General features: G+C 38.4%; 1 pseudogene; it reads right to left on the reverse strand.

The window, feature by feature from the left end:
- Positions 1–2245: 2245 nt before the first annotated feature.
- Positions 2246–25933, reverse strand: part of LOC149280799 (receptor-type tyrosine-protein phosphatase C-like) — a 33279-nt pseudogene continuing 9591 nt past the window's right edge.

Below are 25933 nucleotides of genomic sequence, written 5' to 3' on the forward strand. Positions count from 1 at the left end.
GTTACTTACCTCCTGAATAGAGGATTTACCTTCTACTACAATTGCAGTTCATACCATACAGTTTACCATTTACTTGGACCCGAAAAAGTAACCCACACAGTCTAAGGTTTAGCGACTTGATTTATTTAAAATAACACCTGCAAAGGAGTATCTTAAAAAATGTTAAATAATAATGTCTATTACAGTTCATATTCTTTTGTTCATGAGCAAACCATGTTTATTAAACAACAAATAAAGTAAACAAAAAAATGTTTAAGCAAAAAATATATTACGTGCGGAAAACCTGGGTTTGGGAATCTAGACTTCTGTGTTAGTGGAGGTAAAAAGAGGTGGGAAGGAGTGGGGCCGGTGCTGGAAGTTGGCTACAACAGCAGAGGCCTCCATTAATTTTACAGCCCACTGGGCCAGTTAGGGGAGGTCAGAGGACAGAGTGTCTGTTGGGATGTAAGTCTAGGTAAACTTGCATACATTAAAAACATAGCTTGCACAACTGGGCACATAACACATGTCCCCAGTGTTCACATGGTGCCAATTACCATTTTAAATGCAAAATGCTTCAAAGAATTAGCATGTTCCTGTAGCATATTTTTAGGGGAGCTGCGGGCAAAATGGTGCGGCATAATTGTTTTTCAGCTATGGTCCATCCATCTGGCCATTTATATCATACCCTTCTGACTTTACGGATATGCCCCTTCTTTAAAACCTTTTTATTGATACTTTAAGCATGGAAAACCAGTGGTCTATGTACCTAGATGGATGTAAATATGACATTTAAAATGTAAATAATAAGGAATTACATATAACAAACATTACAAAAGTTTCACATTACACATCTTTCAGACAAACTCCTCAGTGCACAGAAAAGCCTGTGGTTCAATACATACATTTGTCCATAATATCAAATGCAGATGCCTTATGTTCAACATTAATTGCATGTTTCTCTAACAATCTCCTCCAAAGTGTGTTAATGGTAAATACTAAGGTGTTCAAAGACTCACTCATATTTCTAAAGAATATTGATGGCATAGGCACATGGAGGGATTGTTGTCACCAGTGTACATATATCGTCTACAAGTAACTACATCAGTTGTTCTGTATACTAAACAAAAATGGCTGAAATGTTGTGAAAATTAAGGGAAAGGAATATAAGGGATTATATATATATATATGTATTCCTCTTTTATATATATATATATCCTCTTTTTGGTATCATTTGCAACAAATTGAAATAGCCAATAAACTTCATATTAATTATAACATTAATAATAAAACAAACATACAGTGTGCTTCATGTAAACTTCTCATTAGTTGTATGCTTCCTTGCACGTAGAGCAATGCTTTTACATTTAAGAACATTATTAAAAGAAAAATTATGGGAGCCAAATGTATTAAAAACTAAAACTACAGTCAATCTAAAAATATAATTTGTGCAATATTTAATAAATGGTGTTTTCTAATTGATGTGGCAAGTAGGATTATGTGTGCTGGTTGTGCAGTTTAATCCTTATAAAGTTATCAATGTTTGGTATTAAGCTCTGACAATTTTCACGGTATGGTATTTTTAACTGGTACATCCCACCCAACCAACCAATGGGAGATGAGCTCCCATTGAAATCAGTGTTAGCAGCGGCAGCCAACCGCATGTGCCCTAGCAAAACAACAATACTCTGCTGCCACTACTCCCATTGATTTCAATTGTATAAAACACTGTATGTTAGTTTATTCACAGTTTTACCCACTTGCAAGTGCAACGTGTACTATTAAAATGTATTTCTAACTTTATGGCATCTGTGCCTGATGGAGCTAGCAATTTTAAAGTACCGTGCAAAGAGTTATAGGCCACATTTACTTTTAAACAGAGCAAAAAACCTTAAAACCTTAATCATGGGAAAGGGTTTAAGGACAGAAAGCAGATCTAAAGCAATACAACCAATACCATGGCTTTGTTGACTATATGATGTGCTTTATATTTGGAAACACTGTTTATTTTTAAATTTTATAGCTATGCACAGCTCACCTAAGCACTGTATCTATTATTGTACCCTGTGCACCGTAGGGTGTACAAGTGAATGAATGTTCAACAGTGTGTATGATAAACACTGTACATGGAATGTGCATTCTTTACACTAGATTATGCTTTATGCACAAAGCACAGAGTGTGTATCTTTTATAAAAAAGCTTTTCAGCTGAGAGAAAAGGTCCTGAATTTGTTTGTGCCAAATCCCATGCTTCTTCTTGTCTCTGTTCACTCATCTATTCTCAGTGACACTTCTGTGAATGGTGTTGTGCTTGGTCCGTTGGGAGCAAATTCATCTTCATTTGGTTTAGATCCTGAGTCCATGTTGGGACTGGTGTCACTTGACAATGCCTGTTTGGCATCAGAGGTTTTGGATTCCAATTCGTTCTGTATCTCCACTTTGTCTTCCTGCTGAATGGGTGTTTTGATCTGACCATTTAAAGCTGGCACAGTGCTGGCCAGAATATCATAGAGGAACTCGTAATGCACCTAAGAATTAAAACAGCACATGAATTACCCACTTTGGAAGGTAGAAAAGGAAGGTTGGGAGATTAAAAAACTGGAGCAATCTGGAGCAAAACATTTCATGTGTTGTAAGGGTCTACTCCTAAACCAGCCCCAGAATGGCCTATGCTATCCATCTGTAAATATGGGCAAATGTCATGACAGATAATGTCTATTGGGAAATATGTGAATGTTATTATTTTGTTGTGATTTCAATAAAGAGTAAAGAGTTTCATAAACCTTCTACTTAATCCAGTTTAAACTTCTTTTTAATGTAACAAAAAATCCCCTTGTTTGTTGATTAATAGCAAAAAAATGCAATTTGTGAAACTATGCATTGGGTGGCCATATTTGTAGTTTTCATTTAAAATAACATGTTGTATGTTTAAGTGGCTAGTGTAATGTATAGGCAAAGTTATGTACCCTATAACTAGACAGGTGTGCTTAAAAAAAATGATTCTCTGCCACTGAGTAGTGATAATATTTTTTAATAGCTTTTTAGTTATTACATTTTGCAAAATACAGATTTGGTGAGAAGGTTCTACACTAAAAGTAGAACTATTGAGTTCCAGATGAGACATTTAAGGTGTTTTTTAATTGTTCAAACTGCAAATTAAGCATGAGGTTTGAAGGTGGGATTGGGTAAATAATGTTTCTCAAACTTTGACTAAACTTCAGATCTCATTCTTATTTAAAGAGTATCCAACTGGAGTTGTTGTTTGTACAAACAACATTAAGGCCATGTTAATCTATAGATAACTTAATATGTGTCAACAACACACAGGGCTGCCATCAGGGGGGCACAAGCAGTGTTCCCTCTAAGCTGTGCGCACACAAACAAAAATTGTGTGCACAACCAGTAGCGTACCGAACGGGGGGGGGGGGTCTGCTACTGGTTGTGTGCACGGCACCCCTCCAGAGACGGACAGTAATGTCCGCCGCTAGAGGTGCAGGCTCGGTTAGAGGGAGATCAAGGATCCCTCTAACCGTCTTAAAAAAAAATCAAGGGAGCTGGAGGTCTGTTAATGCAGACCTCCGATCCTCCTCCCTTGCGATGCGTGCGGCAACTGATGCTGTGCGTCAGGATTTGATGTAAGCATGTACTGGGCCTCAAGATACACTATTGCTAATTGCTTATTACTTACAAATGAAGAAACAATTCCAGGACGCTGTTTACGCATACTTTTTACAGTTTGGAAAACATCTATGACCGCTTCTACATTGGCACTTTCCAAAAGATTCCACAGAGCACAGAATGTTCCAGTCAGCCGGGATCCATCCCTGTAGAATAAAACACAAAACATGGTTGTAAAATTTGTTGGAACAAAAGACAGAAATATTAGAGAATATGTCCAGGTCGCTAAGGGAAGATAAAAAAGTTGACAGGGATTAACATCTGAAAACAGTATAAAATGGACATAGAACCTGGGTTAAGAGGCCATGAGGAAGATAGGATGAAGCTGAGATTTGAGAATAAATGAAGAATGGGTGTGGGTATAAAAACATGGCCTCAGTGGGTGGTATGTTAGAATGAAGATACGTAATAGGTAGATACCAAGGCATTCCTGCCTTCTAATGCAATGTACAGCTGTTCTTGTAAAGATAAGTACTACATTTTTGCTTGTGGCTGTGAGGGTGGGAAGAATGTGAGAGGATGAGAACAAGTCTTATAGTAAGACAAAAAGTTTCATGCACTTGTATCTCCAATGACTTGAAAACCCCAATTTTACCGGCAGTGAACAAGGATAGAGATGCGTTTGTCGTGTTTGGTCTGCTCGTCTGCCCCTTTGGAAGGAACCATCTTTTTGATTTCTGTAATCATTTCCAGCAAATCTTTGGGTTCTTTGGGAGGGGTGTCTTCCCACTGATCATAGTGGAACTGATATACATTCTTTGTGTCCTTCTTCTGCAAACACAAATGTAAATATGCCTATTTAAAATGTAGGCTTGTGGAATTAATCCAATACCAGAAAAAGGTTATTTTATTTTCCCCAGTACTTGTTTGTGACACAGCGCAGCCTAGACTATTCAGGATATACTTACATGAGACTATTTCACTTGGATTAGTACATTTGTCACAATAACAGAATTTCAGAATCAAGCACTATTGGTGCACCATAGGAAGTGGTCCTCTGCCCGTGTCTCTAAACATTGCTGATCTTATCTTACCTTGGTTTGCCTGATTTCAAATGAGCGCCGTGTATAGCTGTTGCACAGCTTTTCACTGGTCAGCTGTACTTCAAGGTCATCATACTTCTGCTTCTTCTCCATCCAATACGGAGCACAGGTCTCCTCCTGCACAGATACAGCAATCACAAGGCCATTTTAACACACAAGTGCTTTACGCCAATACTGCTGTTGACAATGCCAACAATACCATGTGTGTTTGCATTTCAGTTTTGTAATATACATTTGGAAGATGGTGGTTCTTTGCACTGTTGGTCATAGTATAAACATATGCATGTATGAAGATGCAGTGGGAGTTTGCAGTACTGCAGAACTGAACAACACCAATGAAGGATTGCACATCTGCCCTTCTTGTCTAATGCTTGGTACGCTTCTCTAATGTTAATATATTTTGAAGGATCTACATCCATACGTTAGTAGTAAAGTAGTCTTCTCTGAGTCTCTCTTCAACCCAGAGGGTCATAAGTATCTAGATTCTTCCTAGGTAGGCCTTAAGTCAGTTAGCCCCTTTTTGCTGGGTGTTCTCCAGTGGAGACCACCTGGACTCCCATCTTGGTAATCACTGCAATGCAATCCCATTACTGAAGTTTAGATACATTTTAATTAAAAGATTCTGAGTGGAATTTGTGTCTCCTTCACTAGAGTTATTGCTCAACTGCATCATTACACAAAATGATACATGCAAAATAAATGGAGAAGTGGCTGGCCCTGCTGGGGATAATACCTGCCCTCTTTGGACAGAGATCAGTAGGATTATGTGCAATCCTCATGTGTTTGTGGACTAGCATATTATGCATATTTATTCCTGATATATTTACTCATGAAGGGCGTCTTTGTTCAAATCATTATTGTAATATCAATGTACAACAATCCCATACATCCCTATTGATGCTGTAGATTTGATGACCACTAAGCTACTGGCAAAACTGGTATAACCTTTTGAGTGCAATTTTAGATTTGGAATGTCTGATTACCAGGTTATCACTCAACTCACCTTCTGTTTTTCTGAAGGCCCAGACAACATGACAATTACTTTAACTTTCTTCTGGAATACCATTTTCCAAAAGTCGGATATTGTACTCTCCAGCGGTCCTTGAGTTGCGATGATAGCAGGTACCCCCCAATACCCCTAAATAATAAACAAGGCATATATATATGTGTGTTCAGAAGACATTATTCGTGCAGGATTACTGTATAAAGCTCATATTTATATCTAGGAGGATATCATATTTATAATAATAGACTGTATATGATTATCTGACAATATATATTCTAACCTAAGGGGGTCCTCTATAAATTATGGCTTTTAGGTTAGGATGAGATATCCAAAAATTGTAGCCTGTTTGGGTCTCTTGAGGCCTAGAGTCGAAAATCCCTACTCTACAGCACTTTTATAGCACGTACTGTACATAAAGAGTAAGTTCAAGGCACATATTAAACTGTATGAAAATCTCTAGGGCCAAAAGAGGCAATATTTTACAATCAGTGGTGTGTTTCTGGTCTTGTAACTGGTTACGCAGAAGCTATACTTAAGAAACAAAGCTGAATTTAAGCAGGGCCCATTGATGTCCATGCTGATTGCTTGATATTTAGAGACATTTTGGATACCATCTGCTTTATTTTATGGTCAGCCCTGGGTACATACATAGGACTTTATAACATGAGTGGAAAAACGTACTATTATATATGAGGCATTAATAAATATAGTAGAATCCTCGCTGTCACTCTCTTCATCTGAGGACATATCAGACTCTTTAGCACTTTCAATGGCCTGTCCGTCATCCATCTTAATCTGAACTCTGTTATAGTCATCTGTATAGATGAAAAACAAAAGTTTATAGACATACATAGAAGATATTCAAGATATCTAATTATTTTAGAATATATATATATATATATATTTCCACATATATTTATTGTTACTGAATTATTTTAGAAAATCAAAAGCAGTATGTAGCAATAGATTATTCTGATTATTATTCAATTGTTTTATCCAGTGATATTTTAGATACTAAGCTTTTTTCAAGATGCTTTCCTTCTTATTTTTATAGTAACATGGAACATACAACCAAAATGTAAACCTTATATTTAATTGTACCAGTATAATTGTTTTATACCACATTTACTCAATTATAAGACGACCCTGATTATAAGATGACCCCAAAAATTTGAATATTAATTTAGGAAAAAAGAAAAAGCCTCAATATAAGACTACCCTATAGGAAAAAAAGTTTTACTAGTAAATATTAATTCACATGTAAACTATTTTTTCATATTTAAAAAAAACCAATGATTGAGGAAAATTATTTTTTGTTTTTATTTCCTTTTATTTGCCACTCTGCCCCCAGTTATGCACTTCTGACCCCAGATATGCCTTATACCCCCTTATATGCCACTCTCCCCCCCAGAAATGCCTTATACTCCCCTGTATGCCACTGTGCCTCCCTGATATGCCACTCTGTCCCCAGATATGCCTTATACACCCATATATGCCACTCTCCCTCCCTCACATGACTTTTAACCCCCTATTTGCTACTTTGCCCCAGATGTTCCTTATACCCCTATATGCCACTCTACCTCCAGAAAACCATTATATATATAAAATGTTGCCGTTTAAGCAGGGTATGAACCCAATGGAAAATAATTATGCTGTCTGTTTGAGCCACTCTTCCAGCTTAGGAGTCACAGCCCCGAGTGCTCCTATGACCACTGGGACCACTTTGGCCTTCACTCTCTACATATTGTCTAGTTCTTCTTTTAGGTCCTGGTACTTCTCCAGCTTCTCATATTCCTTCTTCCTGGTGTTGCTGTCACTTGGCACAGCTATCACCACTGCTGTCTTCTGGTCCTTGTCTGCCACCACGATGTCCGGTTGATCTGGATCTGGAAGTCCTATAGGATCTTAGCCCTGCCATTCTCCACAACCTTCTGTGGAATTTCACATTTAGACTTGGAAGGGTTTAGCGCATTCTCTGTACAGATGTTCCTGTACACAATGCCAGCTACTTCGTTGTGCCTTTCAGTGTATGCTGCACCTTTGAGCCTCTCTACATAGTCTGCACCTTGGGTCCTGTCTTGTGCAGTAGATGCCTGCCTCTATGGATCTGGTGTGGTAGGATTTCCCATTGTCAGCCACCTCAGCTACTTGTCGATGGTAAAGCCCATGTACTTCCTCCACTCGATTTTCCATCCATATTTGTTGCTGGTTCAGGCATTCTCCCAACAGCCCATCTTTAAGTGCCACCTTACTGATGTACTGTATTATATATACTGTATATATTGCTGCTTTTAGTCAGTGGGCGCTATTACATAGAATGCATACTTTTAAATGCAAGCTTTGGGAAAGTGGTAGGCCTAGGAACTTCCCAAGACTGGCTATTCATAGCTCCCCCTTTATTCGTGGTGTGGATATATGTTTTGGTAAGGCTAGGTTCAGTTATACTTTGGAATGGTGGGGAGTTCCCCCAAGAAAGCTTCCACTTTCAAATATTGAAGGCAAAATGGCTTAAGACAATGTATTATTATCTATAAATGCTAATATAGCGACCCACTTACGCAACACTTTTTCTGTCTTATGACTTGGGAAAGCCACATTGAAATGTTTGCTTGTTATATCCTAATCATGTTTACTTACATGGGATAATGCTGATGTCTCGATTCTTTTCCTTATTATTAGGGTGATTGGCCATGGATTGTGGCCTCCAGTTCCTGTAAGTTGGTAATCGCTGGGGAAAAAATTGTTTTTTTTTATTTTTATAGGAATCATATACTTTATTCTGCTGTGGTTTAACCATGGGATATAATCACCACACTATACTTGGTACATTAATGCATTAAACATAAAAACTCATACAGGGGTTCTATCCATAGCTTGTGGTTTTGTATCTTACAATTGTTTCTTGCATGATTTGGATTTACATTGCTCATTTACCCAAGTCATGATTTTTACCTAACCCTTTCTGTAGGGGTTCCTTCTCCTACTACACTTGTGAATGGCTGGAGCTAATATAAAAAAATGAGGATAAAGCTATTTCAGCGTTCAAAGAGATAAAAATTAACTTACAGCAACATGCCAAGAGGTAGATATTTATTTTAGCTCACTCCACAGTGACAAGTACCATAATCTAGCAAGTTGATCTCATATGTTTAGCATTACATTGACTGAAAATCTACCCATTTCACCCAACTAGTAACCATATCTGTCTAAGAAATAATTTCATGATCCTCACTGTAAACATCAACTATGGAAGCACAGCAGTGTTACCACTACATATATAAGAAGAGACGCATTGCTGCTGTGGAGCTGTCAGAAGAGGTGGATGTATTGCAGCAGATTCATTATGATATATGACAAAGGCCAACTGCTGTGTTTAAAATGAGGGTGAATAACTATGTCAAATAACGTGACAGGTAAATTACAGCAGATAGTCTTACCTGGAACTCACACTCTAGCTGAGAAGGCTCAGAAGGGTCTTGCTTCTTCAAGTTGTTGAGTAAATGTGGTAACTCATCAATATTGATTTCTGTTTCACCATACTGCATGTATTCCACCAAAGATTTGTGAATGAATATATACTGAGACTGTAAAACAAAATAGGCAGATGTTATGTTGTGCATTTACACACCTACATGACCTCTGTGTTTATATGTATTTTTCTAAATAATATGCAATGTAGAATGTTAGGGTCTATAACAAGCATGCTGTCCAGAGGAATGCAGGTCGGAATTTCAGGGAACCTTAGACAGAGTATTAGAAACAATCTCCTTGCATTTGTGATCCTAACCCTGAACAGCCATGTCAAAGACAGAAGAAAGATAGCAGAAGAACAAGAAGATGCAAGAGAAGAAGCAGAGCTGCAGTAAAGACAGGGACAAGGAAGTGGTCACCGGAGAAGGTGGGGAGACAGCGTGTGAGTCAAAGCGTGGGTGTTTTCTCATCAACATTATAACGAAACAATGTTGAACGAAAAAATATTATTCGAGGACCAGCTGTATAGCACTACAATGAAGGCACCAGTAATGTTAAAGGGTTACCAAGCCCAACTGGTAAAAAGCAGCCCCAATCCCAGTGACTTACCAGGCATTAACCTTGTGTCCGCCATGATCACTGCAGGCCTCATTATGTAACAGAATATTTGACTAGACTTACCTCTACTTGAACCATCAGGCAGCGCTGGCGTCTAAGCTGTACCACATAACCATACACATCCACTCTTCCCTCAGCCTCTATGCCTTCTAGCATGGCATCAATACTGATATATGTTCCTGTGCGTCCCACTCCAGCACTGAGAGAATGCCACATAAGGAAAGTTAGAAGAGCTATGCTAAACATGACATGCTTCTTGATAAGCATTTTTTCCAGCCATAGTATTTTCTAGTAGAAATATGAACTCAGCTTTAGACTAAAGCTATAGATATTTTATTGTTGTTTTGATGATTGTAAATAGTATTCATAAGGGAAGTGGTGTTCGGAGCCTAATGTTCCTTGGGTCAGTTAAGAAGGTTCTGAATTTTGAAATGTGCTTACTGGGTTGAACATAAGATGTATCTTGTTATGTATTCAATATTTTTTGTTCCTCACCACTACTTGGTATACATGCCTCTAGGTTTCTGATTCTTACAGTAGTAAGTAAAAGATTTCAGTGATATCTATACATACTATTCTTATGTTACAATAGGTAAAGAAATATATAACGTAGTCAACATATTAGTCATGTTAGCTAAATGAATGCCTTGTCTGTATAAAGAATTCATTCAGAAACAAGTGTGTCACTGATTTCCTCATCAGACCAAGGTGAATTATTGCTTGACATTTGATAACTGACATATTGGTGTGGTTGGTGTGGGGACTGGATCTCTGTAGGCATTTGTTGATCTGATTACTGCTGTTTTCTGATGACTTTTTGACGAGGTATTCCATAGTACATTAGTTAATTAGATTAAGGGATTAATTATCCTTCATTCCAGATAAGGAATGTGTTATAAGTACAGAAATTGTATCTTGCATTTATCTATACTTGTCATTCGTTCTTTGATATCTTTGCTCTTACATTCAAACCTTTACAAATGAAAATTACCTGCAATGGACAATTATCGGACCACTGAAGAAATTGTTCAAAGCGTTAATTCTCCTTCGTAATTTTAGTAGTAGATTGGGGTCATCAGGTACTCCATGGTCTGGCCAGACAGTGAACTGGATATGAGTCAGATCCCTCTTGGATTTCTCACGTTTCTAAACAAAAAGGCCATTTGGCACACATATGCAAACATAGCCAAAGAATGCAAATACACCATATCAATGGCCCATAACACCACTGCTCAAGACCCTAACAGCGATGGTTTTCATGATATTCTCCCGATTGTTAGAATTCATTGGTTAAAAGGAATGAGTAGTTTATAGAAGTGTCTCTACTTATGTCACCTTTATTGAACCTTGATGACCAAAACATTAACTAATGGTCCTTCAGTTCATCCATACAAATTAATTGTATTATACTTAATGATTAGTTATAACTGTTAATTAAGAACACTCACATGGGAGATGTGCAGCTTCCTCGTAATGTAATCTGGAAATAGTTTCTCCTTCTTCATTGTTACAACAATATCTCCATAGACTTCAGATGTCTCTTCTTTTGTTGGCCAGTACTGAGCACATTTGTTCTAGAAATGAATACATTAGTTATGCGTCTATGTTATGATGATGCATTCCAGGGGCGGACTGGCCCATTGGGCGGTTGGGCAGGGACTGAGGGCCTGCAAGGGTCGGGGGTCTGCAGGGGCAGGGCCAGTTAGTGGGAGATCACATACATGTGACTATGGATGTCTAGTTATAAATGTATGTGAGCATGAATTTCTATGTAAAAGTGTGTGTAAGCATGAATTTCTATGTATAAGTGTGAGCATAAATGTCTATGTACAAGTGTACGTGAGCATGAATGTGTGTGTGAAAGTGTATTTGAGCATGAATGTCTATGTATATGTAAATGTAAGCATGAATGTCTTTGTATAAGTGTATGTGAGCATGAATGTCTAAGTTTAAGTAAAAGAAGAGGAGGAGGAGGCAAAACAGAGTGTTTTCCAGAGAGAAGAAGAAAAGATGGAGGGAGAGAAAGAGGAGCTGCAGGAGAGGTGTCAGAGAAACAGGAAAGGTAAGGAAACAATGTGAGAGTGTTAGAAAACATGAAGCATGCGTGGCTCAGTATAAAGTGATGGCAGTTATGCTGTACCACTGTCGATGTCTGACTCAGTATATAGTGATGGCAGTTATTCTGTACCACCACTAATGTCTGGCTCAGTATAAAGTGCTGAAAGTTATGCAGTACCACCATTGATGTCTGGCTCAGTATATAGTGGGGGCAGTTATGTCATAGTAAATATATTTACTTTTATATTTTTCAGATTGAGTTTCTATATTTATATATTTATTATTAGAATAACTTGTATTTTTCAATTTCTGCCAATGTTATTTAATAGATATCTAATAATTATTATTTTTTGTGTGATGTGTGAAAACCACAAATTAAAACTTGTTTACACTGTTTAAAAGTTATATTTTTTATACAAATACTGAAAAATGCATATGAGAGGGTGTAACCACAAGGGAGGGGCTTAGCCATTAAGATGTGTGGCCATGATATGGTGTGGCTAATGGAGAGGAGCTAGGTGGGGCCCATTACTTTTTGTTGCCCAGGGACCTGGATGGTCTCAGTCTGCCCCGGATGGGTTCCATAGTCATAGTCAATAGGATACGTTTTAACCTGATATAAATTTTAACAAATGCTTGCTGGTAAATGGCACATTGCATCAATTTGCTTCAATCATACTACAGCTATAATATAGACGTTATGCATATTAAAAGCTCAGCACATGCCTACCTTGTTGTTTTCCTCACACCGAGTCACCATCACAATAATAGTTGACTTTTGTTCCCAGATCATCCTCCAGAAATCATTCATTGTCTCTTCTTTCGGACCTGTCAAATTTAAAACATTTTTTTTATGCATGGTATGCATAAGCTGTAAAATCTAATGCCAATTGGGAAAACATATTTTTTAAAACTAGTATATATGTTACCTTGAGCAGCTATGTATTTCCTTGGTTCATTAAATCCCTGGGTAGAAATAGAACAAAGACAATATTACGTATTTTGTGTGTAGACTTCAATTGTAGGTTATCTGTCACATATACAAACACATAAAATATCCCCAGGCATTATAGTAATTTAGCCTTATTAAAACCTAACATATACAGAGTTTGGATTCATTAGTTACTGAATATACTTACATTAATGTAGCTGGCGTTGATATAATCTGATCGAGTATCACCGTTTATTTCAGACAAGACCACCCGATTATCATCATCTGCAAAACCAGCAGATACAGAATACCTTATAACTGTCTACATATGCTCCACAACATATAATAATATGGTTTCTAAGGAAAAAGCTCTCAATGCAGACAATCAGAGAAACTTGTTTAACCCCTTCGTGACAAAGGCTGATTTTACTTTTTGTACCCTTCGTGACAATGGCCGTTTTAACATTAATGCGCTGCTCGTGTTTAGCTGTAATTTTCTTCTTTCCCGTTTACTGAACCCACACACATTAGATATTATTTTTTTCAGGACAAGAAGGGCTTTCTTTAGATGACATTGTTTTGATTGTATCATATTATTTACTATTAAAAAAAGTATAAAATATGGTGAAAAATTTAGAAAAAAATGACTGTTTCTAACTTTTAGTTGAAAAATCTTTTACTCATCTATAAAAGGTAATAAAAAAACCTGCTAAATAGATTCTACTATTTGTCCTGAGTTTAGAAATACCCAATGTTTTTATGTTTTTTTGCTTTTTTCTGCACGTTATGGAGCAATAAGTACAGGTAGCGTTTTGCTATTTCAAAGCCATTTTTTCCAAATCTGGTAATTCTTCCCCCCATGTGCCATTTCGGGTATCTTTGAAGCCGGCCAATGCAATTTACTCCATCAAATCATATATTTTTGAAAACTAGACAGCCCAGGGTATTCCAAATGCTGGTATTTTAACCCTTTCCAAGCACTTATTCTACCATCAGCCTTTGTCAAACTTTATGGTAGTAATTTTTTTGCATTTGTTTTTTCACACACATACTTTAGGTATGAATAAATAGGTTCTGGTATATGTCACTATCAAAAAACACCCCAATATGTGTTTAGCAACATCTCCTGAGTACAGCGATACCTCACATGAATGATTTTGCCTGGCTGTTCGGGGGCAAAAGGGCCACATTTGGGGCATGCGCATTTTCAATGTTGAACTTTGGCATTTGGGGATCCACTGCCCATGCCCTATTTGGTACATCTTTGAGCCGGGCCATTTCAGTGTGCCCAACAAAACCATATATTTTTGAAAACTAGACACCCCAGGGTATTTTAAATGCTAGTATTTTAACTCTTTCCATGCACCATATCTACCACCAGTCTTTGTCAAACTTTGTGATAGTCATTTTTTTGCATTTGTTTTGTCACACCTACTTTATGTATGAATTTACAGCTCCTCGTATATGCCGCTGTCACACGACACCCCAATGTGTGTTCAGCAACATCTCCTGAGTACAGTAATACCCCACATGCATGGGTTTGTCTTATTTGGGGGGAACTAAAAGGCCACATTTGGTACGTGTGCATTTTTCTAATTGTAAATTAGATGTGTGGCCATCCTTCCCCCCGTGTTAATTGGGACCTTGTTGAACCCGGCCAATTCAATTTACCCCATCAAATCATACATTTTTTAAAAGTAGACACCCCATGGGCATTTAATATGCCAGTATTTTAACTCTTTCCATGTGAGAATTGTTTTAAGCTAATATGCTAATTTTAGGACTTGCTCACAAAAATATATTTTTTATATATATATTTATTTTTTTTTGCCTTTTTTTTTAACATTTTTTTTCAACTTGAAGGTTCCCCTGATAGTGACATCAGTGGGAAATTATTTTTACATTTTACTGGTTTTTTACTATTTTTTTTCTAATTATTATTAATTTTATTTTATTTTTAATTTATTTTTTCTAATCACACTGTGATTAGAAAGCTGAGCTCCATTGACTTGCATGGTTGAATGCAGTACCTATATTCAACCTGCAAGTGGAGCCAGAGTTCTCTAGAGGGTCTGGAGACCGTCTAGCGAACTTTTTAGACTTTATTGTTTTTCTTTATTGAATTTTCCCGGACCGCCGCCATCTTGCTGATGGCGAAGATCACCGGCAGCTGCGGCTGTGACAGCTCTCCGGAGCGGTCACAGTCCATCCCCAGGTAAGTGTTTGGTGTCGCTGGATGCCTCCTGATCGAGGCATTCCAGCGACACCATTTAAGTTTAGGAGGCGATCGTTGATCGGCTCCTAAACGCTTTTAAAACGGGCGTCCGCCGCCATACAAAGTATGGCGGATGTTGACGCCCCGGGGAGGGGCCAGATAATGGCGTTGCTGAATGCCTCGAGGTCGAGGCATTACAGCAACGCCGTTTCGGTGCAGAAAGCGAAAATAGATCGCTTTCTGCACCCGTTTAATGACGTGCACATCATTTGTCGTTATCGACTTGAATTTCCGTGACGTGCCCGGACCGGCAATTGTCATCAAGGGGTTAAATAGGAAGATAAATGTAACTGCATCTGGATGACAAAGCAACAGTGTTAACCTGGACCTTACAACCAGAGTACCCTGTTTCCCCACATTACCCTCCTTATCTTATTCTGAAAGTCTGCCCTATGCCAACCCATCTGCCCCCACTGAACAATGATTGTGACTAACTAACGTAATTTTTTAACCAGTTTGGCTGTACAAACTTACATGGCAAAATGTCCACATAGCGATTTTTAGCTTGGTTACTGGGTTTTCTGGCTTCTTTGATGCTGAACTTGCTGAATACACGTGGAATGCTCTGAATGGAAATATACAAAATTTAGCATGCTTGTTTCTTAATGGCTTACCTGCCGAAGCGACATAGAATCTAAAGGTACAATGCTGAGGGAATCTGTCTGGTTCGATATAATCCTAAAAACTCTAAAGTTAGCTACATACAGAATATTCATGTAATACATGAAAAATTATATAATAGATATGTAATGCTATTTATGAATTGTTTATAAAGTACAATTAACGGTACACAAATACTACATTTTTTTCTTAGTAAACACACCACAGTTTTGATTGATTTCTCAGTTTTATATTTTTAAATAATTACAAGCCCAGACAGGGGATGAAAAGTGTACTTCCATATGATTGCTGAGTGTGCCATTTAGATTAAACATTTTCCTCCATGCATGGACAAATTCATGCGATCCCCCCATATACTTTTACCCCATCTCCAACTCTTAGATGGCTTGTAGGAGATATGTTCAGTGTACACATGCTGGCTTGCACAAGCATTCCATGGGGTCTAACAAGACCCCCTGTATGTGCACTCACAAGCACTTTCTTGTCAATAATTGGCTATTACAGGCCAAAACAAAAAGTCACTCAATGGAGGGGTAAAGAATTCACATTAAAGTACGTACAAAGTACTTTAATATGCATTCTTTATTGGTGAGGCTGCTTGGGGCTCTATCCGTTAAAGGAAAACCAAAAACCTCAAATTTAGTTTTTGTAACATTGTGTGATCTATATATTAACCTGAAATTCATCAAGAAACAGCCGTCCCTCATCAGCATTCTTCTGTTTGTAAGTATCCAAAAGGTTTTCCACAGGTATGGGCTCAATGTTCAGGAGTCGCTCTTCTTCATCTGTACAAATAAATGTATGACAATTGCACAAGAAAAATGCAAGCCTGAACCCCTCAGCCCTTGGACATTTGCCATTTTCATTGGGCCCACCACCCCATTGGGTTTTTTTCCTGCCACAAGGGTACTATTTCTGTTCCCTTGGAACTGTTAAATGTAGGACGTATTATTGTTGCTTATTTGTATTCTTTATGTTTTAGGTGTACTGTTTGTTACTGACAGTACACAAAGGATATCACAAACCATATTGTTATTGCATAAACCTTTCCCAGATTTTTATGGCGGTGCTGTATGAGACATTAGACTGTCCCTTTCAAAATAACTCATTGAAGCTGTTATTGAAAAAAATACCAAACTGGACACTTTTGTGGAAATATTGCCGTTAGTACACTATACTGCTCTATAAAGTTATAATATTCACACATATATATGTATTCAAAATTATAAAAAATAAATACCTTGGTATGTAAGTGGCATGCTATCTTCACAGTGTCTGAAAAATGCAATTTTTTACAAATAATAATAATAATAAAACATATCTGTACAATTATGGTATTATGAGTACAGGACCAGGCATATTGTGCCAAATAAACTTGTATATCTTTAAGCATGTACTTGAAAATAGACACTAGTAGAGGAAAATGTGATAAATCCACAATTTAATTCAGCATAGAAAATCATGTAGCATTTGCACTATTACTATTTTCATCTATTTTTTTTTCAGTAGGATTTATATCTTTAAGATTTTGAATCTGCCTTCTTAATTGTCCCTTCAGTACAAACTGGATACTGAGTGCCAGTCGTCTTTCTCGTGTAGAAATATACCTCCATCATAAATCCACATTTGATGCCCCTTGAGGCCAGACCACAGAGTTGGTAACAGCAATAAAATTATATAAATATAACAGGTGTATCTTCACAAATAATTCACCTTGAAGTTTTCTTCTGCAGTTTGTAGATTTTATACAGCACCAGGATCAATGCTAAAGATGTGATAACGATGAGGAACACTAGGAATCCTATCAGAGCCTTATCATTATCTGCGCAAAACAAACAAGAGAAGATTGCATGGAACTATATTGCAAATCAACACCTATAAACGTCTACCAATCTATAGTGCATTATTCATAAATAGGTGCGCTAATATATAGTATTTAGGGTCTATTGCTTGCACTGTAACATACTTACATTTTGTACTTTCCTGAAATGAATATGCATCCCCATCAAATTTTCCATTGTTAAAAATGATCTATTGCACAAAACAGAGGATATAATACAAAATTAATAGATCAATATAATAACATTCCTGGCTCTGTTCTGCAACATGTACTTCTTGGTTAACCCTTACAGTCCTAACGGATGCATCTTCAGAACCTGCTATGTTTTGGTTGACCCCGCTTACGGGGTTAGTTGAATAAATTATTCGTCTGTTAATCTGCTTTCTCCAAATCAGTTTTTATTTACGTCACTGTTGTGGACTTATTTGCAAAGTTATGAGAAAGCAAACAAATCTAAATAGATATACTTATAAATATGCATGTATTCTATTGTCCATTACATATAATCATTCTAAGTAACCTAGCACTGTGGATCTTAATTAAGAGATAGATGGATTAGTCTGTTTCCAACAGGATCGTTGATGTTAGACTTGTGGTTTTCAGTTCTAGTCCTTAAAGCTTCATAACAATGCATGTTGTTAGGATGGCTTGACATTTTCAGTTGGTTCTTCTCACACGCATTTTCAATGCAATCATATTATTATTATGATTGTCTTTTATTTATATAGCGCCAACAATTTACGCAGCACTTAATACAATACATATATTGAAGTGGTATGACAAGACGAGAGTTGACAGACTAAGACAAACCGATACATTAGGTGGACAGAGCCCTTGCTCGCAATCATATGGTTATGCAGTCTTATGGTTTATAATGACATTTATGCAGTAGAAGAATACTATTAAAATGTTGTTCTTATTCCCTTGTCATTAAAACTTGTAGTAGCAACACAATGTATTCCACAGAGAGAGAGAGAAAACCCTGTACCTAAAAGGACAAGGTGGCTTTAGAGGGTACATGAGACTAGGAGTGGAGCAATGTGCCTTTTAGGTAAGAAGACTTGTTCTGTGGGCTCTGGATTGTCTTTATCCCACACAGAGGTCGATTTAAGAAACAGGTAGACTGTCTTTGATGATCGTTATTCTCCGGAAGGTACGGTTCATGCACATTTTTTACTCACCTTAAATTTATATGTGGTCAAATAGTATAAATTATCCAATTTGAAATTACAATTGGTGTTTGTAAGTTTTTTGTTGTCATTTATGGTCAGTGTGAAGTTCTCTCCTGGTCCATTTTTTTCTAATGGAACTTTGCAGGAAATCGTGATGACATTATTTGGCCCAACTGATACAACCGGTTTTGGAATTTTCCCAGGTTCTGGCATAAAAAAAAAATAATATCATAATATGATTGAGAGACATACATAAACACAATGCATTTACATAGACATAGACAGAGCCGGCCTTAGGCGTTGTGGCGCCCTGTGCGGACTACTCCTCTGGCGCCCCCCCCCTCTGCCCCTTCAAACTACTCCCCCTCTCTACCCCTTCAAACTACCTCTGCCCCTTCAAACTACACCCCCCCTGTCCCTTCAAACTACACCCCCCCTCTGTCCCTTCAAACTACACCCCCCCGCCACTTCAAACTACACCCCCCCTTCAAACTACTCCCCCCCCCCCCCTTTCCCCCTTCAAACTACCCCCCCCCCCCACTTACCTTGTTGCCGGAGTCCTGCGGTGAGAGCGGGAGGCATCCGTCTTCTCGCTCTGCCGGCATTTCATGTTGAGCGCCGGCACAGTGACGGAGTCACGGAGAGTAAGGGGCGCCGAGCGGTTGCTGAGAACTTCACGAGCAACCGCTCGGAGCCCCTGACCAGGACTTGGATTAAAGCATCGTTTTTTTCTTTAAAACTTTATTTAACATGAATGATGTTAAATAAAGTTTAAAAAAAAAAAAAACGATGCTTTAATCTAAGTCCCGGTCAGGCGCCCCTGCAACCATGGCGCCCTGTGCGGTCGCACAGGTCGCACACCCCTAAGGCCGGCCCTGGACATAGACTGGAAAGTCATCTAACGCTGAAAAAAGCTTCTTACCATTTTATACCACAACATTTTGCATACACTGTCTTGTGTGTTTCTATCTGTAAATGTAGCTCACTAACAACTCTCTGTCTCACACTACATGCTGTTTGCACCTTTCCCTGTCATAGAGAGAGGCCATGTTATATTTACTGTAAAACTGGGACTACCTGTTCCAAAATGGTGGCTTCCAGCCAGTACAGTGATGTGAAAATTCACTTATTTGGTCTTGTTTTAAGAATAACAGCTGCTATTATGAAAATTAAACCAATTACCTAGTTCTCTATAGAGTAATCCTGTTTTGTTCCTCTTTGGCATTTGTTTTTTTTATCCGTTTGACTCTATTTGGAGGTTGCATTGAAGTAGCTGCATAATACAGTTTTTTGCTTTGCTATAAAGTCGGTGATTTCCTGTTTTAGCTTTTTTCCCCCCTGTTTCTTGAGGAGTTACAAAAAATGGTTTTGTACAATACTAGATGCACACCTTGTCAAACGAAATCTAAATCCTCTTTAAAATGACCTATATGTTGAACTATTGCTTCAATATTTGTTTGTGGGATTAATCCTTAAATAAGCAAAATTTGAATTTTAACTACTAAAGGGTGTCTTTTTAAGACGGTGATTATCAGGCATCCTAGGATGGCAGGAACACCATGAATAGTGTGCCTTTGGCTAGGTTTCCACTTGGGTTTTTGTCCTGCGTTTTTTTTCTTGATGAAAAACGCCAAGAAAACTGCCACTGCATTTTCCTGCGTTTTGGCGTTTTTTTCTGGCGTTTTAGCCTTTCTGTGGAAATTGCTTTTTTTGACCTTAGGCAGTTTTTCCAGCCTTTACAAGTTAGAAGTTTCACCCAGCTAAAAGGGATTAGGATAAATGGCAAGTATCTGCCCCCTGATGTCATTTACTTGGTAGAGTTCTACTTAAACACCCCGGCGGACCCTTTTGTCACTTTTCTGTGGTTTGTAAGGCGTGCTTTATTCCGAATGTCTGCTCCTCTAGGAAGATTGGCCCCAAATGATGGTGCAAATTGTTTGCTGTTGCTTTTGGCACGCAGGATCCAGTTGATGCGTTGCGTATGTTTGTTTGTAATGGCATGTTTGTTCCAAATGGTGTAGAATTCAATATGAACTTTGTTTTGTGTGAAACTGTTTGTTTCCAGCCTATTTCTCGTAGTTCACACAGATACTGGGTCCATCCTCTGCATTGTAACTGTGGAAAAAACGCCATAAAAAACGCCAAGGCAATAAACCCACATGGCTTTTTCATGGCGTTTTTTCTCTCCCATAGACTTCTATTGGAGAAAAACGCCAAGATTTCCTTGCAAAAAACGCCAGAGTGTCAACATGCTGCGATTTTGAAAAACTGCCACAGAGCCCAAAAAAGCAGAAAAACGCCAAAGAGGACTGAAAAAACGCCGAACAGAAAAACGCCAAGTGGATATGGCATTCTGCGATTTCCTATTGAAGAACAGCTAACATCAGGCTGCAACGTTTTTTCACTAAAAAAACGCCAGGTGGCGCTATTGGCGTTTTTAGCAAAAAAAAACCAAGTGGAAACCTAGCCTTACTGGAATTTTAGTATGCAGGGGCACACTAATTGATTTTTGACCCAGATGCATTTATTAGCAGATCTACATAGAATACCAGAAGAATATTCTAGCTCTACTTCAGTGTTGGAGTCAATTTCGTATGTACAGGCATGCATTTATTTTTAACTGAAGTTGGAAAATGATACATCTGTCTCATTTTGTGCTTCTTAGCCTGATTCTCTTGAAGCAAGTAGCATACTTAAGTATGCTTCCTACGGATGTACTATACTCCATGTGTACTCAAGTATGTAAACTAGGCTCCCACTCAAGTGAAAACATATGGGGAAGAAAAAAAATCAAACAAAAGTCTAGTTTTCCAGGGAGTGATTAAGAAAATATATTTAATAATATATGATATATAATTTTGTTCCTTATTACCTATCTACCATTTTATCTCCCCATTTCCTCTTTCATTTTAGCACTTAGTTCTGGCTCTGTTCTGTCTTTAAACTAATGCAGCCCTTGAGGGCCTGGAATATATAGAAATGTATCCAGACTAGGGCTGCAACTAACGATTATTTTAATAATCGATTAGTTGGCCGATTATTTTTTCGATTAATCGATTAATCGGATAAAAAAATTACATTTTTTTTCAATTTAAAATAATGTAATAAAAAACGTACAATTTACACTTTCATCTCTTTATTGCAATGGCCTCTCTCTATTCACCTTCTTATTTTACTGACATAATAATAAAAGCTATAAGAACCCAAACACGGTGTTTCTCAAACTAGGTTTTAATACAAAGTTATTAGTAAATATTAATTCATATGTTAACTATTTCATATTTAATAAAAACTATGAGAAAAAAGCCTTGTTTAAATTTTTTTTATTTACCAAACTGCCCCCAGTTATGCACATCTGACCCCCAGCTTGCCACTCTGTCCCCATATATGCCTTATACCTCTTATATGCCAGTGATATGCAACTGAGCCCCCTGATATACCTTTTACCCCAGATATGTTTTATGCCCCCCTGATATGCCTAATATCGATATGCCTTATAATTCATAATACCCCCCATACACCACTATAACTCACCCATACACCACTCTGGCTCCTCCCCCTCCAATACACCACTCTGGCTCCTCCCCCTCCCATACACCACTTTGGCTCCTCCCCCTCCCATACACCACTTTGGCTCCTCCCCCCATACATCACTTTGCCTCCTCCCCTCCCATATACCACTTTGCCCCCTCCCATACTCCACTCTGGCTCTTCCCCCTCCCATACACCACTCTGCCTCCTCCCCCTCCCATACATCACTTTGGCTCCTCCCCCTCCCATACATCACTTTGCCTCCTCCCCCTCCCATACACCACCCTGGCTCCTCCCCCTCCCATACACCACTCTGCCTCCTCCCCCTCCCATACACCACTCTGCCTCCTCCCCCTCCCATACTCCACTCTGCCTCCTCCCCCCTCCCATACATCACTTTGCCTCCTCCCCCCTCCCATACTCCACTCTGCCTCCTGTCAGCCACGGAGGTTCACAAGACACCAGGGAGCCGGGTAGAGAGGCAGAGTGGTGTATGGGAGGGGGAGGGGCCAGAGTGGTGTATGGGAGGGTGGCTCCCATACACCCCTCTGACTCCTCCCCCCTCCCATACACCGCTCTGCCTCTCTACCCGGCTCCGTTACTGACAGGAACTTCCACTGATGCTTCATAGAAGCCTCAGCGTAAGTGAAGGTGAGTAACGGAGGCTGTCTGTGTGATGCAGACCCCCACCGGCTGACAGAGAGGATGATCCTCTGTCAGCCGGTGGGGGTCTAAACGATGCGCACAGACAGCCTCCGTTACTGCCCTTCACTTACGCTGAGGCTTCTATGAAGTCAGTAACGGAGCCGGGTAGAGAGGCAGAGTGATGTATGGGAGGGGGGAGGGGTCAGAGGGGTGTATGGGAGGGGGAGAGAGACGGAAGTGAGAGACCGGCCGACAGTGAGGGGAATCCAGGTCCCCTGCAGCGTTGCGGGGGAACTGGATTCTAGTGTTATAATCCTATCTCTGTTTGAGGTCGGATTATAATTTTTATAATCGATAAAAATCGATTCGATTCATCGATAATGAAAATCGTTGACAACGATTTTCATTATCGATTATTATCGATTTTATAGATTAGTTGTTTCAGCCCTAATCCAGACCTATCCTGTGTCATTATTACGTCATATCACAGGATGTATTTTCTACGTGTGTAGATTCGGGGGTCTTAACGTGTGGGGTATGCCTCCCCTGGGGTGAGTTGGACTGACTTCAGGGGAGATGTAAAAAGCCTCTGAACGATATATTGTTTTATCCAAACTCATCCTGCTTAAGCCTAAATTTGGGGCTGTTAAAACATGGGAGGCGTGGGTCATAAACTTTTTCACAAGGGAGGTGTGACACCAAAAAGTTTAAGAACCACTGGTGTAGATGCCTACAGCATTAATCTGGGGCACATAGCCCATCTTGTCACAAAAGACATGCTTAAAGCCCTGGTTCATTTACTTAAGAGGGAAATGCCAGCTGTGCATTTATTGAGAACACAAGGGTGGTAAAGGGGAAAGAATAACAGGGTAGTTTAAAATAAGCTAGCCACATATTAACATAAACATAAACCTTGTCTTTGTCTTTTTAAATTGAGATATTTTGCAGCAATGTAGACTTACTTCCTGCTTCTGTCCAACAAGAAACATCAGAAGGAACTCCCTCTTTTTCACCATTAAACGCAGACACTTTAAACATGTAGTTTGTGTATGCTTTCAATTCTTTAGCTGTGTAATTTTGGTTTTGTATTTTGAAGTGTACTGGAAAAAAAGACCAGTTTATTAAACATATGGTGTACATCTCACCAAACATTACAGTATACATGAATAAAAAGCCATGCACGGAAACTTCCCACACTCCCTAATCCAGAGCTGCCATGCTCCAAATGACAGCTAAGAGGAGGCAGAACTGGATGGCCAGGGTTTAGACCACTGGGTGGCCATGGTTTAGACCACAAAGGGTGGCAGTGGACGGTATTTTAGTCATACATTTAACATAGGTTCATGATGGTCACTGCATACATATAACATTAATTTATTCTTCCCTTCTATACCAGTAGAATAATAATTTTTCAAATTCCATTTTTTGGCATTTGTCTCTTCAATAAGGTAGGGGGTTTCTTTGTATAACATGATGTATATAGTTGAGCAATTATTGTTTATTATGGAAAATACAGGATTCAATTGAGAGGGGAAAAAAAACATTGCTTAAAAATATTTTTTTCTATAATAAATCACACACACCTACTTTGGCTGAAGACAAAGACCCCCTTAACAAAATTACCCCAGGAAATTACATTTTTTTTTCTTCTCCCTAAAACTAACCACCTTCCCCATTCTAAATATCTCCAATTTAAGAGTAAGGCAGGGAGAGGAGAGATTAAACACTAGAATCAATCTAATTAGTATATCTGAAGGCATGTGAAAGTTAAATGCTAATTCCGGAGATCGTATGACCGGTAACAAGCTCTATTGTTTCACTGCTACCATGATCAAGGCCACATTGTCAAGACGTGACTTGACAAAAGAGGGGTTAACATGAGACATACATATGTAGGTGTTCATAATGAGTACACTATATTTCTCAATACTCATTCCATATATTCTCTTACCTTTTTTATCTAACACATTATAAAATAGATCTGGCCCATTTAACCTTTTTGGAGGATTCCATGTAAGTGTAATAGTGTTGGTTGTTGAGTTACACTGCAAACCTTCCACTTTGTCTGGTTCTGTTGATGCATGGAGAAAGAAATCAATGCTGCATTACAGTAAATCCAATACACATATAAATTGTGGATAGGTGAAACAAATCAGTAAGGCAAAATACTATAGGTCCACTGTAATAAAATTACTTTTTTGTGTAGGGTTAAGGGCTGCTGAGTTGAGCAAACCATTCAATAAATGCCTGACCCATGGCTTGGCTACCCCACTCACTCACTGTTTCTGCTGAGCACCGGCATATTATGTTATATTGGCTAGGTACAGATAGCTCAAAGGAGTGCTTCCCCCTGAGACTGACACCCTAACAATAGAATATGCCCTTGATTGCATTTAAACTTAAAGCAAATACGTAAAAAAGGTTTGTCAAATATAGACTGTGTACAAAAAGATTTTAAAATATTTTTGCACCATTTTTATCTTTTCTGTCTTTATAGAATATTGACCTGCAGTTGTGTACATTCACAAATAAATTACTAGTGTTTGATGTTCACAGACACCTGAATCCTGTTCGCCTTTCTGACATACCTCTAAATTTAAATCAAGAAGAATGAAAATATTAAAGTACTTACTTCCAGGCATGGTTCTGATATTTACTGTCTCATTCTTAATGAGTTTGCCTTTATATAATAACTGAGCTTCGCATGTATAGAAGGTGTAAGGAACCAAACCAATGACTGTGCCATTCGTGTCTGCATCAATTATGTCTGCATCTGACAAAGCACCTAAAAAAATGTTAAAACAACAGAATAATAAATAAACCTTTCTTTTAATTTGGACAATGGGGGATTAAGATATAAAAGTTTACAGGAAACATGAGGGCTAAGTTTCAGCAGAGACTGTGGATTGGAAAGCAGAAGCGTCAAAGGGAAATGCTTTCGGTAGAAGCTTAGTAAAGTAATGACCACATTGGAACACCATTAATAGTGTTACAATATGAGATATGCAATATAATATGGCACAATGTTGGGTGGCCAGGTGTGTCTACAATTAGTTGTGTTGTGAT

Source organism: Sceloporus occidentalis, unplaced genomic scaffold (genome assembly GCF_023333645.1).
Source record: "Sceloporus occidentalis isolate IW3139 unplaced genomic scaffold, rSceOcc1.0.p SCAF_147, whole genome shotgun sequence".
Classification (NCBI taxonomy): Eukaryota; Metazoa; Chordata; class Lepidosauria; order Squamata; family Phrynosomatidae; genus Sceloporus; species Sceloporus occidentalis.